The sequence below is a fragment of the Ictidomys tridecemlineatus genome, chromosome 7, assembly GCF_052094955.1.
Source record: "Ictidomys tridecemlineatus isolate mIctTri1 chromosome 7, mIctTri1.hap1, whole genome shotgun sequence".
Taxonomy (NCBI): domain Eukaryota; kingdom Metazoa; phylum Chordata; class Mammalia; order Rodentia; family Sciuridae; genus Ictidomys; species Ictidomys tridecemlineatus.
Genome location: NC_135483.1, coordinates 174,035,656 through 174,052,067, shown reverse-complemented (window position 1 = coordinate 174,052,067; position 16,412 = coordinate 174,035,656). Strand labels below are relative to the sequence as shown.

Sequence of the window (16,412 nt, the reverse complement as noted above, 5' to 3'; positions counted from 1 at the left end):
ACTGAATTATCAAGAAAATTATTTTTCTAGCCGAATTTGACAACATAATAGTGTGCCAGTTATGGAAAAGTTGTGTGGAGAGATATTAAAGGAAAAGAAAATACCCTTAAAAATAAAGAAGCTCATAGCCTGCTAGAACAGTTAAGATCATTTTTTAACCTTAAAAATAGATACAATAGATGCTATGAGAATCAGAAATGCTCTGGTCTTTATCAGTCACTAAGTTTGCATAGGCACACCCTCAGAAGATGTTAATATTTGTGCTTCAAAACTGGTTCTCAGTTTTCAAAATGACTTAGAAGTTATCTGATAACTATAACATAATTGATAAAATTACTGTGGAAGGTATCAATGCTCTGGGTAATACAGACATACTATAAAGAAAGAGAAAAATATATGCAAGCTCTAACTTGTACCTGTAAGAATATCAAGAACACAGCCATTGAGTCATCTTGTTATCTTATGGTTCATCATCGGCAACCTATTCTGATAAGGATTCCTGAAATTGGATCCATTTCAGAGAGAAGGGCAGAGGAATTAAGGTTCCATGTAAAGCATACTTTGCTAAGGAGAAGACTGCTTAAGTTAACAAGTCAAGCAAATTCAGCCATTAACTAAAAAAGTGGTGAATGTTCCAGACATGGGTAAGAGAGCTCTAGCAAGTAAGATTCCAAAGAGGACAGATACAGTTATTTGTAGTCTGTTCACAGAAACAAACAAGAAAATGAAGGTGTTTGGTAGGAACTGTGTAGAGGTAGGTTTAGACCATGTAGGTTAACTGTCACTTACATTCAAAAGCTCCAACATCTGCTATCAGGCAATACTTTGTATTTATTAGGCATGTGTTTTATGCCAGACACTCTGCAAAGCATTTCACATGTATTTTCTTGCTTAATTCCCAGCAACCTAATGGTTGCTCTTGTTATTATCCCTCTTCACAGGATTAGATCCTGGGGGCAATAAAGATCTCAGTAGATATAAGACTCCAGCCATAGCTTTTCATTTTTTATTCTTAATCCTGTATTCTTAGCACTATGTAATCGCTATATCATCTCTTGCTATAGAGGAATTACACAATGAACATAATGATATAAGATAAAAGCTTTAACATTTTTTCTTCTTTTTGTTGATGAAACCCTATCTCACAGTAAAGCAGCATGATGACATTTCTCCTACACCATTAAATAACTGCCTGGCAGATAATAGCCTGGGACATTATAGTTTAATTAGTTCATGTCAATCACATGCATATTATCATCCCCCTTCACTAACTGTGGATGTCTTCATCAAACCATTTTTCAAAATCATAGGCTAATTTGAATAAACTGGAAAGAATGAACTAAACATTCACTACATTCATACACTTAAGCTCCAAATACATATGCATATACACATACTCAGAGAATGCAATTATGAACATGTAGCAAGCTTAATCTTAGCTCACTAAGATCTGTAACATTGTCTTGGTGTTTGTCTATTGTAATGGAACTGCTCCTGAACCACTTCCATGCAAGCAGAGACCCATATCCCCACCACTCTAACAGTGATGCTTCTTCAAAATGCCTTGTTCTATACCTAAATGGTTATTTTAAAGAGCAGAGATACTGGCACTATCAACTCAAGTTAAACACTCTCACCCTGCCATAGTCATAATATTGTTAAGCATATTAAAGGGAAGCAAAGCATTCAAAAAATAAATTTTCAGTTGTCAAAGTCTACAATTTGAGCAAATTCACAAACAAAATTTAAGATCTAGTAATGTTATTGAAACAAAAAGGTGACCTTCCAAGGCAAATAAGAGGCAAAAGAATCCCTATAGTAGAAAAACCACTCCCATAGTCACAGCATTAAAAATTATGACTATCTCCTTAGTAAAAGGTGCTACTGCACTATCCTTTATACTGTATAGATATATGTACATACTATATAAATATGTACAGTCAACTCAGAGTTGTTCATTTTTCACACAAGATGTCTAAGACTTCTCAACAAATTCTACTGTCATCCCTATAATGTTCAGAGATAAAGGACACTGTCATATAAGGATAAAAGTGTTGAATCAGCAAAAGATGTTTTATTACGGCAAGAACCAAACCCTGTACTTCTGTGGTAAAGCAGTAGTCACTTGTGAAATGTAAACATGTCTGAGGTATTTTTAACCTGAACATCAGAAGCCTTTATTATCTTTGAAAGATCTATTATTTTCTTGAAGTTACTACATATGCAAAATTTAAATACATAAACATTTTTCTGTAAAGAATTTCCTAGCTTGCATCAGTTTCTCAGAGGTATCTATTGCCCCTCAAAAAGGTTAAGAATTGCTATATAGTAAGTAGTATCATACTTTAGAAAAGCAGGCATGTACCACTTCTTTTAAAAGGCAACATCAAAAAACACAGACTCTCACTTGCCATCTTAAGAAAAAAACATGGTAGACCCATACTCGTTGGGAGGGAAATACTCCAGAAATAAATACTCCAGAAGTAAACAGCCATCAAGAAAAAGAACCTTTCCCTCAACAATTCCCTCTAGAGGACAAATTATATTATTCTCAGCTAGTCCAGATTGTATTTTAGGGGAAATTAGTTACCAAAAACTCAGAGGTAACAAGCAAGAACGAATGATGATAGGTATGCATTTATTGCACAATGTTTGTATGTTAAAATTACATTATGAATACCTTTTTTTCTTTCAGCAGATGGCCAAATAGATTGTCATCTCTTAATTATTTTTTAAGGAAGGATAGAGAAGTGATGGCTAATTAAAGCACTCACATAATAAAAAGGTCAAAGAAAGCAGAGCTCACACCAAAATTAAAAATAAATAAATAAATCACAGAGAGAAATAAAAATAACTGAGAAAAGGTTAGGCATTTAAGTTGCAGAGTTAATCTAAATATAATTAGGCCTAACTTGGCCCTTCTCCCAGAGTTCATAAACCCAGACCACGAAGCTCCCTGGGGAGTCATGTAGTCAAATTGTGTCTTCCTTTAATGATCCATTTAAATGGCCAGTCTTGTCCTACCTGCTCTCAATTTTCTTTCGTTGATACCATTCACCTTTCCATTTTAAGTACTTGTTTGTTCACCTATGTCAGAAGTGTTTATTAGAACAACTTGAAACCAAAGCAAGTGGAACCTCTAACATTTCAAGTTTGCAAATTAAAGAACTTTGACTATATAATATTAAGATAAACCAAAATTTATCTGTCAGTCCAGTTCTACCTAAATCTCTATTTTACTCTAAATCTCTATGTAACTGTCTTTCAATCAAATGAGAGAGAAAAACTAGAAATATAAGAAAATTTTTTTTAATTTTTAAAAATGTCACTGGGAAAACAAGTCTTCCTACTAATGGGATTTAAAGAAAAATAACAAAGCACTGCATAAAGGAAAAACTGCACTTCCAAGTCCAGCAGACCTAGGTTTAAGTCCCAGCCTGACTCCTGCTTTCTACTTCCACATGCAAATACCTGGAATTTGTTGTTCCCATTTCTACAATAAGAAAAAAAAAATCTTTGAATTGAAAATCAATGACTTTCTTGGACCCATCAAAGGAGTGAGTTCTTAGGGAAAGCCAAAATCTGAGAGACTGCTTACCTGGAGAAGCAGCTGCTGGGACCATAAAACACTTAAATGATTATTTTGAAGGATTCCTGGAGTATGAACGTGGGTATATTGAACGTAAGAAGTTGCTGCGGACCAACATTTTTAGATACCACACTTCCAAGGGCTTTTCCTCTAGGGACCTCACTAGTTATCATGTTGAAAATCCAAGAAAGATTCCCTCGTGGGTCTTGCAAAGGCAAGAGAAGTATAATCATTGTGGAATAAACCCACAGGATTCTCCATATCAGACTGACTTTTCAGGGAAGAGACTACCCGAGGCTTTAATCCAGCCACGGGAAAAGCATCTCTCCCATCCCAGCCCATTCTATCTTTACTGTGTAAGTAGAAGAAAAAGTAGACACCACTAGAAACAACTGAAGGTCACAGGGCAGAATCAGAGTTTCCTCTAATCATAAGATTAGAAATTTTTTTCCTTCCTCAAATCTTACACCACATTATCAAGACTTGAGTATAATAATAGCAGATCATAGCTGAAAGTGCTCCAAGACACAGACTCTTTCTGAGGGGGAGAATTTAGAGAAACCCAAAATCAAAAAAAGGAAATAAAAACAAACAACTCTAGCTACAGAAAAACTTTTTAAAAAAACTGAACCCTAACCTATTGACACAAAGTTTCTCGATCAAGCCCTCTTGAACTCAATTCTTTTAACCTACTACAACATATCTGGTGTTCATTGAAAATAATAAGATATCTGGAAAGGCAAGGAAAACAGTTTGAAGAAACAAAGTAAACATCAGAAATAGATTTAGATATGACATAGATATTGGAATTGCAGTTGTGGACTACATGACAACATTTTAGTCAATGATGGACTGTAGGTATGATGGCAGTCCAATTAAGATTTTTATGGGGCTAAAAAATTTCTATTGTCTAGTATTTTTACTGTACCTACTTTACATTTAGATATGTTTAGATACACAAAAACTTACCATGTGTTACAACTACCTATGAAAATCAGTACAGTAAAATGCTATATACAGATTTGCAGTCTAGGTGTAATAAAACTATACCACAAAGCCTAGGCACACAATAGGTTATACCATCTGAGTTTGAGTAAGTACACTCTATAGTGTTCACAAAATTAAAAAAAAAATCACCTAAAGTCACATCTCAGAATACATCCCTGTTATTAAGGCTGAATGACTATGTTAGGGAATCTAAAATAAATATGTAGTATTATAACTGATTAATAAGCTAAGGACTCTGATGGAAAAAGTGGACAACATGTAAAAATAGATGGGTACTACTATAAACAAAAAGGAAATTCTAAGAAAATGATCAAAAATAAATGACAGAAATCAAAAACACTACAACAGAAATTAAGGCTGTCTTTGATGGGGCTCATTGGTAGACTAAACACAACAGAAAAAGAATTAGTGAACTTAAGGATATATTGCTAAAACTGAAAGCAAAGAGAAAACAAAATGGAAAACCAAAACCAAAAACAGAACATGAAAGGACTGTTGAAAAAATTTTCCAAAAGATTTAAGTATAATTGGATTATCAGGGGGAAAAATAAAAACAAGAACAGAGCAAAAGAATTATTTGAAGGAATGATGCCAGGAACTTGTTAAATTTAATCAACTGAACCAAACCACTAATTCAGAAAGTTCCAAGAACACGAAGCAAAATAAATAACATTAACATTAATATCAAACTATAGGGGGAAAAAGACAAAGAAAATTCTGAAAGAGGGAAAGGAGGAAGAAAATGCTTAGCAATTTAGTAAAAAGAATAAGAATTAGAATAAGTATCTCATCAGAAACCATGCAAGAAAAAAAACAGGGAAGTGAAATATTTAAAGTGGTAAAAGAATAGCAACCTAGAATTCTATATCGATTAAAATTATCCTTGAAGTGGAAAATATACTTTCTCATGCAAGCAGAAATTTTTAAGATAGGAGAGGGAGAGAGGGAGGGAGGGAAGGAGGGAGGAGGAGAGAGAAAAAAATTAAATATTAAAAATTTTTTAATATTTCTTTTTCAGTTTTCGGTAGACACAACATCTTTAGTTTATTTTTATATGGTGCTGAGGATCGAACACAGCGCCCCACACATGCCAGACAAGCTCGCTACTGCTTGAGCCACATCCCCAGCCCAAAATTGAGGAAATTTGCCAGTAAAATCTACCTTACAAGAAATGTTAAAAGAAGTTCTTCAATGAGAAGGAAAATAATTTTCGTCATAAATTCAAGATTTAAATGGAAAAGAAAACATTTCAGAGAAGGGAAAACTATAAATAGAGTATTTTATTATTCTTATTTAACCAAAATGAAAACTTATTTGAAATAATAATAGTAATATATTGGATGGTTATATGAGTAAGTAAAATAAATTATAAAAGTATCATAAAGAATGGGAAGAAGAAATACAAATACTTTAAAATAAGGTACATTTGTTACACATAAAACGGTAAAGTATTATTGGAAGGAGGACTTAAATCAGTTACAAATTGACCAAATTATGTTATATACACATATGAATACAGCACAATGAATCCCATGGTTGCATATAATTTTAATACGCCAACATTTTTATAAAGTATATTGACTCTAAAGAAACCACTAAGTTTTTATAGAAGCACAATCAATTGTTAAGAGATGATAAAAAGGAAAGAAATAAAATGCCCAAATAAAACTACAAAAAGCAGATAAAGGTAGGAAGAAGAAAGAAACAAAGAACATAATAAACAGAACACCAAGACATAGTGGATATTAATTCAAACAATTACTTTGTCCAATAATATCTTTAAATGTTAATAGTGTGAATATCCAATTAAAACAGAGTAATCACCAGGATAACAAGATACAACTATATACTCTTTGCAAAAAAACACATTTTAAATATAAAACTACAGATAGATTTCATATAAAGTAATTACAAGGATATATCATACTAATCCAGAAAGTTGTAGTACTAGATTAATTTCAGACAAAGCCAACTTCAGAACAAGAAAAGTTATTTAGGATAAAGAAGGTCATTGCATGATGATAAAATGAGCAGATCTCCAAGAAAACACACTGAACCTTCCAAAATTCAATAATGCCATCTTGAAAGAAGACAGTACATACTTGCAGTAAGGAAATAGCAGAACTGATACTGTTGCCACTTAAGATGTTCACATCAACTTGTATACACCTAACAAAAGGGTGTCAAAATATAAGAGAAGAAAAAACATGTAAAATTGAAAAGAAAACAGACAAATCCAGCATTTTATTTGAAGATTCAACAATCATCTTTCACTAACTGGCAAATCAAGCAGTCAGAAAAGTAACAAGGATAAAGTTTACATAAATAATACCACCAGTCAATTTTATTAGATTGGTATTTATACAATACTCCATCCAACAATGACATAAAACACATTCTTCTCAAGCACACCTGAATGACTTATTTATTTGCCTGTAATGCCAAATCATAGGATTTAAAATACATACAAATTTGAAATAATAGAAATCCTATAAAGCCTGTTCTCAGACATAATAGAAATAAACTAAAAATTAATACAAGAAAGAGATCTGGTAGATACCCAAATTTTTGGAAGTTAAGCCAAACATTTCTAATTATCCAAAGATTTAAGAAAATATTAGATAGTTTCTTGATATATCTAATATATCAAGAAAATATTAGATAGTTTGAACCAAATAAAAATGAAAATTCACCTTCTCAAAACTGAAGGATTAGAAGACAGGTAAAAATTACAGGATAGAATTAGAGGGAAATTTTTAATATTAAGTGAATATCTTGGAAGAAAAAAAACAGAATTATCAAAACTTATACCTTAGGAACTATAGAGAAAAAAGAGGAGTTTCAACCTAAAATAAACAGAAGAAAGGAAATAATAGACATCTAAACTGAAATTAATGAAATGAAAGTACAGTAAAGGGAATCAATAAAACCAAACACTATTTGAAAAGATAAGTCTCAACCCCACCAGTTAAGATGATATAAATCACAGAGTAAGCCACGTCCCCTTCTATAGCTACTCATATTTCTTGACTAGTAAAATTGTTATAGTAATGGCTATTTTATGGGTAATTATGAAAAGGCAATTAGCAGTGGTAACTAGCACAAGTATTTCAGTAAATATTACCCAGGAATTATCAATTTCATATTTCTCAAATCGTGAGGGATAGCACAAGGCAGACTCTGAGGGAGTATCTCAAGTGATCAAACAGAGGAAAGAGAAAGGAGAAGGAAATAAGGTTCTCTTTCATCTGGAAAAAAGTATTATCCCCATACATGGTGAAGAAGATTTGGGACCACACTAGGAAACCATGTCCTGCATGAGGAGAGAGTGGGTAATAGCTGAGGTGTGGGCTGGCTGCAAAATAAAAGCTATGAAGGTAGTATTATAAAGAAACACAGAAGACCAGAAATATATTAAAAGCAAGGGCATTGACAGACAGACCTTATCGGTATGATCCTAACAAAGAGAAAAACCCATTTACTTTATTTATAGCCATACACACAATAAGAAGCCCCTTCAGGAAAAACAGGATAAGAGTGGGGGAATAAGCAGGTTGTTTGGTGTTCAATCTCCTGATGGCTGTGTTTGAACCTGGGGCAGTGAGCTAAGGCAGGGTATCGGCATGATCTGGGCCTTCTCAAACAGGTGAATTTCACTCAGGAGTTCCCAGAAAAGCAGCTTCCCTGCCTTAATGGCTCAAACAAATCATACACGGCCCCCAACAAAGGCTCTCTTCTACCTGGGAAAGAATTATCCCTATATATAGTAAAGAAGATTTGGGAACACATTACAAAACACACTGAACCTTCCAAAACTCAATAATGCCATCTTGAAAGAAGAGAAGACAGTACATACCTGCAGTAAGGAAATAGCCGAACTGATACTGTTGCCACTTAAGATGTTCACAATTATTAAGGGCAAATAAATTAAAAGTCAGGGGGAGGAAAATTTTTCTAAATTGTGCTCACAGATGAAAATGTGCATGCGTACATGCATGCACACACACACACACAAATTTAAAGATAGAAGAAATATAGTGTTTCTATTACCTTATTAATAAAAATTTCTCCCAACTGAACTCAATCTTACATATGAACTATGGAAAACTGGTGTGAATTAACGCACAGACTAAGACTAAAACCAAGAGTTTCATGTTATACCCATTTTCTCTATTCTATCTCTACCTCTGCAAAATGCCCATCTACATCTAAATAACAACAAAATTATAGCTTTGGCCTTGGTTGAAATTGAGACTTAGGTTTCACTTATGTGAGTTGGGCTTTTGAAACATGTATTTTCACTGGATAGGGGAATTAGTGTTTAAAGTATAGAATGCTATTTTTCAAAAAATTTTCTAAATGTTATAGTTGTGAGATTATACTCTGCTTTGGAGATATGAGATATTTGGGAATGAAGTAGTGCTACTTTGGAGGATGTTGTGTATTTCTCTCATTTCTTTGGGGAAATGACTCAGATCACATTTGCTGGCAGACATCAGAAAGTAACTAAACACTTGTAGGGTTCACCTGGCTGAGAATGAGAATTAGGAAATAAAGAAGAAATGTTGTCAGACTTAAATTCCTTCAAAGAAAGAGATCCTATTTTAGAAACTAATATATCTTTGGATATTAAAGAAGTTTTATGGTTGGGACATTAATTACCTTTTGGAAATTAATAATAAAAAGTATTTGAGCTATTTTGCAGCTATATGCTCTTAAGACAATATCATTCAATGTTCTTTATATAACCCTAATGATTTGAGTTGGATAATGAGATTAGCCACAGTTTGAAATAAGAAATAAAATATTGGGTTAATCTTCAACAAAATATGATATTCTTCCCATTAATATTATGAGTTGATAATTTAAGCTTTCAGGGGCAACATCTACACTGTTCATTCCACTGGTACCATTGACTCAGTTGTCACTGTGACCTGGCAGCCTTCACTGTGAAAACTTCTAAGCAAACTAGTACTTGCTGTTTGGGTTTCCCAAATCTGGGGATAGTTGTCCCACAACAATAAATAATTAAAACAAACACCATATCAATGCCATTAAAAATTAGCCCCCATTCTTAACTGTTGTCTTCCACGCTGATAGGTGACAGGTTACATCTTCTAATGCTTTTTTTCTGCAAGTAAAAAGGGTATCATAGGAATTATAATTTTTCCTCCATTAATTTCTATGATCTCCTTTGTTCCCCAAATTAGATGGGAGTCTAATGAATTTACAAAATAACTTATCTACTATAACACTTTGGCAATATAGATGCATTTGAAATTTTCTTTTCCTAATAGCAAGTAATTTTAGCATGCATTAATCAGGTAATTTATCAGATTATTATTTGTGAGAACAGTTTATAATCTGATTCACTGTAAATTAGAAAAGTTAAGCACTAATCAGATAGAATATATTAAATGTGGATAGGAATCCCAAAGAACTGAAATGACATGATAAAGGACTTATGAGGCAGACCAAAGGAATACTGTATTTTATCTGGAAAAAGAGACCATTCTCTATGTAAATTCATAACAATTATTGTAGACATGATAGATTATGAGATGCAAGATGTTGGCCAGCTGTTCCTCATTTCCACTGAATCCTGACCATGAAGAATAGAAGATGGTTTTTTAAAAAAAGAATTTTTAGGAGGCTCTTTTACGAGTAAAGAGTGATCATTAACTTCTAAATTATAAACTTCCTTATATGATTATAGAGCTTCCTTTCTCAGGAGAGAGATGAGGATCGGTGTTCTGTTGATAGCCAGTAGAGGACTTACCCTCTAATACAACCATTTTTTTTCCTCTAGGACTAAATATATCTAACAATGAAAAGATCATAAAATTTACTTCAACCATCAAGTTTATGAGATAGGTTGTTTCACTATTGTTATCACATTGCATGGGTTTGTGATTGACCCCGATTTTTGTGTAAGTGGGCGGGGGAAATACAAAGTCAACAGAGTCCTATCCCATCTGTCTATCCCTTGCTCAGTTTACCTTTTTCACTTCCTCATCTCCTGCTTCTCCTTCCATTCTCTCCAGTCAGACTCTCCTCTTTGTTCTTCCTAAGACCTACCAGAGTAGGCTGTTGCTTCTGTCTGGAACTCTGTATTGTATATTTGAATGGCTGATCTCTTGTTTCTTTCAGGAATTGGCTAAAATGTTATGGATTTATAATGTGATGCCTGGCAACTTCATTTGATACCAAAATCTTTTCCCTCCATCACCATCCCCCGGGAGGAACTCTCCATTCTCCTTCCCTGCACTTCTTGTCCTCCTCTTCCCTCCACTAACACCACTTTCTAAGAAGCTCCTAAGAACACTTTTATTATGTTCCCCATTAGGATGTAGTCTCCACACACTTAGGAAACTACCTATTTTGGTTTATTGAAGGACAGGTGTACTATGTGCCTAGGATAATTTCTGATCCTTATTATGTGTCTATTGAATCAATGAATAAATGAGTCAATAAAAATGATTCCACTTTGTGTGTACCCAAATTGAGTCACTGAGTAGCTGATTATACATAATTCCAAAATTTCTTGTTTATTGCTAATACATAGAGACTCCCTAGCTTGAGTGTAATGAATTGAAAGCACAAGAAATACACTGACACACACATGTATACAAATGCACAAAGTCAGTGTCCCAGCATCAAAAGAAAGTGGTGGGCATATATAGACTTGGAACCCCATAATCTATAGCTACTCTAATATTGTATTTATTAATGGCTCCTGATACCATTAATCTCAAATACTTGTGATCACTTGTTGACAAGTTCAGTAAGAAATTTATTTTAAAACTTGGAACTCTTGGTTTGAAGAAAATACTGACCAAATCCTTTAAAAAGTGGAGATGGATACCACTAACATTTGCCATTTGGTGATAATGGAGGCTGTGTCTAGGATGCAAGAGCACAGAGATGGTAGCATTAAATCTCTGAGTCCCTGTATAGAAGACCCATGATAACATTTTCCAGGCGTGAAAAACCACCTCTTTGTTAAGCTACTGAGAATTTCTGTTTGTTTGCTCCTGTAGCCTAAGGATAGCTTTTCTTTCTGAGTGGAATGGTCTGGTATAGAGGAATATTGTGTACACTCAATAAATCTTTCCTAAGAAAAAACTTCTACTCCATTCCACAAGGCAGCCTGAAATTGGGTGTTAGATCAGGTAGCATAAATCACAATTGGGAATTTATTGGGGACAGAGAAGTTGTGATTGATGTTGAATGGGGTTTCATAGAATGGAGTACACAAGAGAAAGCTCTACATGCAGGTAAGGAGAACTACATCAGTAAAGGTAAGACATACTGGAGTGACCATAATAAGTTGTTGGTAGTGAGATCTGTATACTTGGAGCAGATAAGTTCCGAGATGTTTCAAAATTGTGAGATAATGAATATGCTCAAAAATGGACAGAATTCAGATTTCATTCCAAGGCAGTAGAAAGTCAGAAGAGACTATGAATCAATGGTAAAAGTTGTGATTGAGGAAAATGCCCAGCTCTGCCATTTATAAAATATTAGAACACTGGTTCTCAGTTGTGGCTGTGCATTAAAATCAAATGGGGGATATTAAATGGTCTGAGGCCCTTCCTCTATTAAATCTGATTTAATTCACAAGTGGGAGCATCAATTTGATTTTAACGCTGAGAAGGTGATTACAGTTATTCCAAATTGAACAAGCACTGATTTGCCTGGGAATCGGGAGAACTTTTCCTCTAGCAGGCCACTTCTGAAGATGATACATGACACACTGTTAGGTCTGATGATACTAAGAAGATTGTACTTAATTACTCAAAGGTTGGAATGGGAGTGACAGAAGGGAAGTATGTCTTTTATTTCCAAATTTTAATTCTTACCCCAATACTAAGGCAAGAGTTTGTTACATTGGGATCCTGATGTTACTTTCTCCATTTCTGTTTTCAAAATAATCATACTGTGCAAATTCAGAATTCCACAGGGTAAGGTGAAAAGTAGGGTCATGCAAATCTGTTTGTATCCACCTCATTCATCAAACCCACACTTTAAGCTCTGAATTTAGACATTTTAAACACTGAAAGGTTAAGTAATTTGTTTCAGTTACTTGTAAAAAGAATTATCCAAACCTCTAAATGGTTTGATGAGGGCTCCTGCTTACTCTAATTTTCCATCTCTACAGTATACTAAAAATTAGCTGAAGAAGTCCAATCACAAATTTCATATACAAATTATAACCTACCAATACAGTGTTTTCAACCATTTATTACATCATAACTTGCTTGCCATTCCCCTTCCCATACCCCAAGAGGTAACCAAACACACCCCAAAATATACACACAATACTTGAGGCTAGTCAGAACATCCAAAAATATTTCTACTTAATCACAGTGGAATAGTTTCTCAGAGACTTTTATGATAGTGGGGATCAATTTCTTAAAAGGCTCATAGAACTCCCTTTAGGTTTGTAACAAAGGTATCCCAATCATTGGAAAGTTGTGCAAACCAGAGATTCCACTATAAAATTTAACAATGAATACATAAATAAAAATTAAAAAGAGCCAAGTATCCCTGACATAATACACTGATTTATTTGGCCTGTGCATTCTAATGTTTGTGTGTTTATGAAAGAGAACTTTTGGTTGTACTCTTTCTGATTTGTTGGCTTTGAAACACTCTTTACCCCCATAGGAAGCCATTTCAATCTAAAGAAGCCACTCTCCAAAGAGCAGGGAACTGCTGTAATATTTATGAAATCTAAAACCTCTACTCTTGATCCTTTTAATAAAGATCCCAGAGGAAGGTGTTGAGGCTAATAAAGAAGGAAGGGAGAAGGAAAAGCAACTTATAAAAGAGTCTACCAGTGTGCTCTCAGCAGACTACTGAAATGTAAACAGAGAGGCGATCAATGACAGACTCTGTTTCTAAATTAAGTCTTAAAATGCATATTAATGAATGCTTTTTCAAAAAGCATATTATATCGAGAATGGCACTTAGGCAAATGGAAACTACCTTAATTTTAGATTCAGCTTCCCATTCAACCGAGTTTCCTGACTAAAAAATAACTCTCCTAGTTAGTGGGTAGAGTTGTATAGTTCATTTTTTAAAGTAATCTGGAAAGATGATTTGAGGGAAAAAAATATACCCCAAACATAAACAGGTCAAAATGTGGCTCTCAACTCACCCCCAAAGGGTCTCTTAGAAAGAGTCGCAGATGCTCAGTTTTACAAGGCCACCTGCCATACTGATGAAAAGGACAGGATTGCTTTGAATAGCAAGGGAAAAAAGCCAACCTCCTGGAAATGAACATGAAAAAAACTGAAAAGATTAGAATTCAGTATCTCAATTCTATGCAGCAACTGTGCAACATAAAGCGGATTCATGAGTCCAAGAAGAAATGAATAGAATTGGCCTAATTCAAATTGAATATTCTTCTGAGGTCAAAAGCATAGTAAAACCCCATCTCTCTTTTTATCAAGTAAGTGCCTGGATGAATGTGATGGAGCATAAATTAAAGGAAGTGAATTTTTAAGAGATGAGGCTAGCAAGCTGGTCAGAGGCTAGGTCACACAGACTGTGTTGTCACTTAGGCTGGTGGCTTTTAAACTTTGGAAAAGCACTCAACTCCCTCCCTGCCCTCGACTTCCTCCATCCTTTTACTCAAAACAAAATGCTTTGTGGAACTAAAAATGTATAAAAGGATAAAAGTGGAGCCATTCTAGTTAAGTACAGAAGTGCAGAGGGAGAGTGCAGTGAGCATCAAGCACTGCTAAGTCCCCCTCCGTGGATCCCCACGGGGACTCTGAGTCACTTGCAATGGACCCAGAGGCTTTCAGAGAACCATTCTGACCCTTCTCTCAGACAATGGAGAGTACCCGAGAGCTTCAAGCAAAAGATGAGCTTGTCCAGACTATGAATTAGATGACAGGCACTCAGGCTGAGAGAGGTGAAGATGATAGATTTCGGCCTGCAAGCTTGCGAGCAGGGAAGGATTTGGGACACTATTGACATTGTCTAGAAAAAGAAAGCTAGAAGCCCTTCTAGAACAGAGGTCATCAGTATAGAAGAGACACACAATTGGGAAGAAAATTAAAGACCTGGTGATCAACAACACATGAGAAATTGAAGAAAAAGAAAAACTCAAGAATAGAACCTAGATTAGTTCCAAACACCATAACTGGATGTATATAGAGAATGTCAGAGGAACAATTGGAAGTTTTGGGGGGAAACAAATTCAATTATAGTTACTTCCAGTTTGGAGTAAACGCTATAGTTTGAATGTCCCGCACAAGCCCAAGAATGAAAGGCTTGGTCTCCAGGGTGGCAATATTGGAAGGTGGTAGAGCTTTGGGGTTGGGGTCCCTTGGGTGGTATTAGGTTATTAGGACTGTGGGACCCCAGTTTCTTCCTCTTCTTCTCTAGCTTCCTGGCTTGTGTTATACTTTGCTCTACCAAGTGATTCCACAATGATGTGCTGTCCCTGCCAGATGTCACAAGCAGATATGGCCATCTGATCTTGAACTGCAACCTCCGGTACCATCAGTTAAAATATATCTTCTCTTTATAAATTAATTCTTGCAGGTATTTTATTATAGAAATGTGAATCTGATTAACACAATAATCAGTTTTATACACACACATAAACACACATACGTATACAGATACACATAGAGACATGTACATGTAGAATACTTTTGTGTGTGTGTGTGTGCTGGGGATTGAACTAGAATACTCTTAAAACACAATTGTAGTATAGAGATTTGTATTTAGGGTAACTACCAAAGAGCTGGTGACTAAATTTATTGCAAAACAATGGATAGGAAAAGATGGATCTAATTAGACTTGAAATCTTTGGGCCCACAGCACTTATAGGATGAATAATAAAAACAGTATAGATAATGATAGAGTCAGAGAAGATACAGTGCGAGAACTAGGAGGAAGAGAAGGGCCTATAAAAGAATTCACCAGAAAGTTTTAAGAAGGAAGGGGAGATTAATAATATGAAATGAAACAGAGAAGTAAAAGCAAATAAAGAAGGGAATAGCACATGTTAGGCTTATCATTTAAGAAGTCATTTGGAGGCCGGAACAGTGGTGCACACCTGTACTCACCACAGTTCAGGATGTTGAGGCAGGAATATTGCAAGTTGAAAGCCAGCCTCAGCAGTTTAGCAAGGCCTAAGCAACTTAGCAAGACCCTGTCTCAAAAAATTAAAAAAAAAAAAAAGACTAGGAGTGTGTAAAAAAAAATAGTCATTTGGAGACTACAATAGAGAAGTGAATGGAAGACTAAAAGGAACAGGCAACTAACTACTAGCAGAAGAGCAGCAAGAACAATTGAGCAATAAAAAATTCCTAGGTCAAGAGGACTGCCACACAAAATAATGTTTGGCAAGCAGCAGGCTCATAATCAATATTTCTTTAAAGGAATATCAACCAGAACAAGAGAACCAAATGAATGAGAATAGCACAGCAGCTAGGGTGAAATTAGAGGAATACAACACAGGTTTAAAAGGACTATGTTACTTTTATGTTCATCAAGATCCTCTAAATCCTTTTGAGGATGAAAAATTATTTAGTCTATAAGGAACTTAGGAGTATTCAAGTTTTATTCCAGTCTTGCCACATTTCCTTAGGCTGGCACTTGCCAGGAAAGGGGTGGGAAGGAAGGGAATTGAGCTAACATTTATTCATTGAGAGCACTTTGCTTGCATTATTACATTTGATCTTCCAACAACCCTGTGAGGCAAGTATTATTATTTCATCATCCTACAAATGAGGAAACTGAAGTTCAGGGGGGTTAAGTGATTTGCCTGAGGTCTTACATCATTATTTAT

The 16,412-nt window shown here is 34.9% G+C and overlaps 1 long non-coding RNA gene across 1 annotated transcript in view; it reads right to left on the bottom strand.

The window, feature by feature from the left end:
- LOC144365341 (uncharacterized) overlaps positions 1–15,881 on the bottom strand; it is a 32,368-nt gene extending 16,487 nt beyond the window's left edge. Inside the window, exon 1 of the long non-coding RNA XR_013423655.1 lies at positions 15,688–15,881. This is a non-coding gene — a long non-coding RNA (uncharacterized LOC144365341). The remainder of the gene's footprint in view (positions 1–15,687) is intronic.
- Between the last annotated feature and the right edge of the window lie 531 nt (positions 15,882–16,412).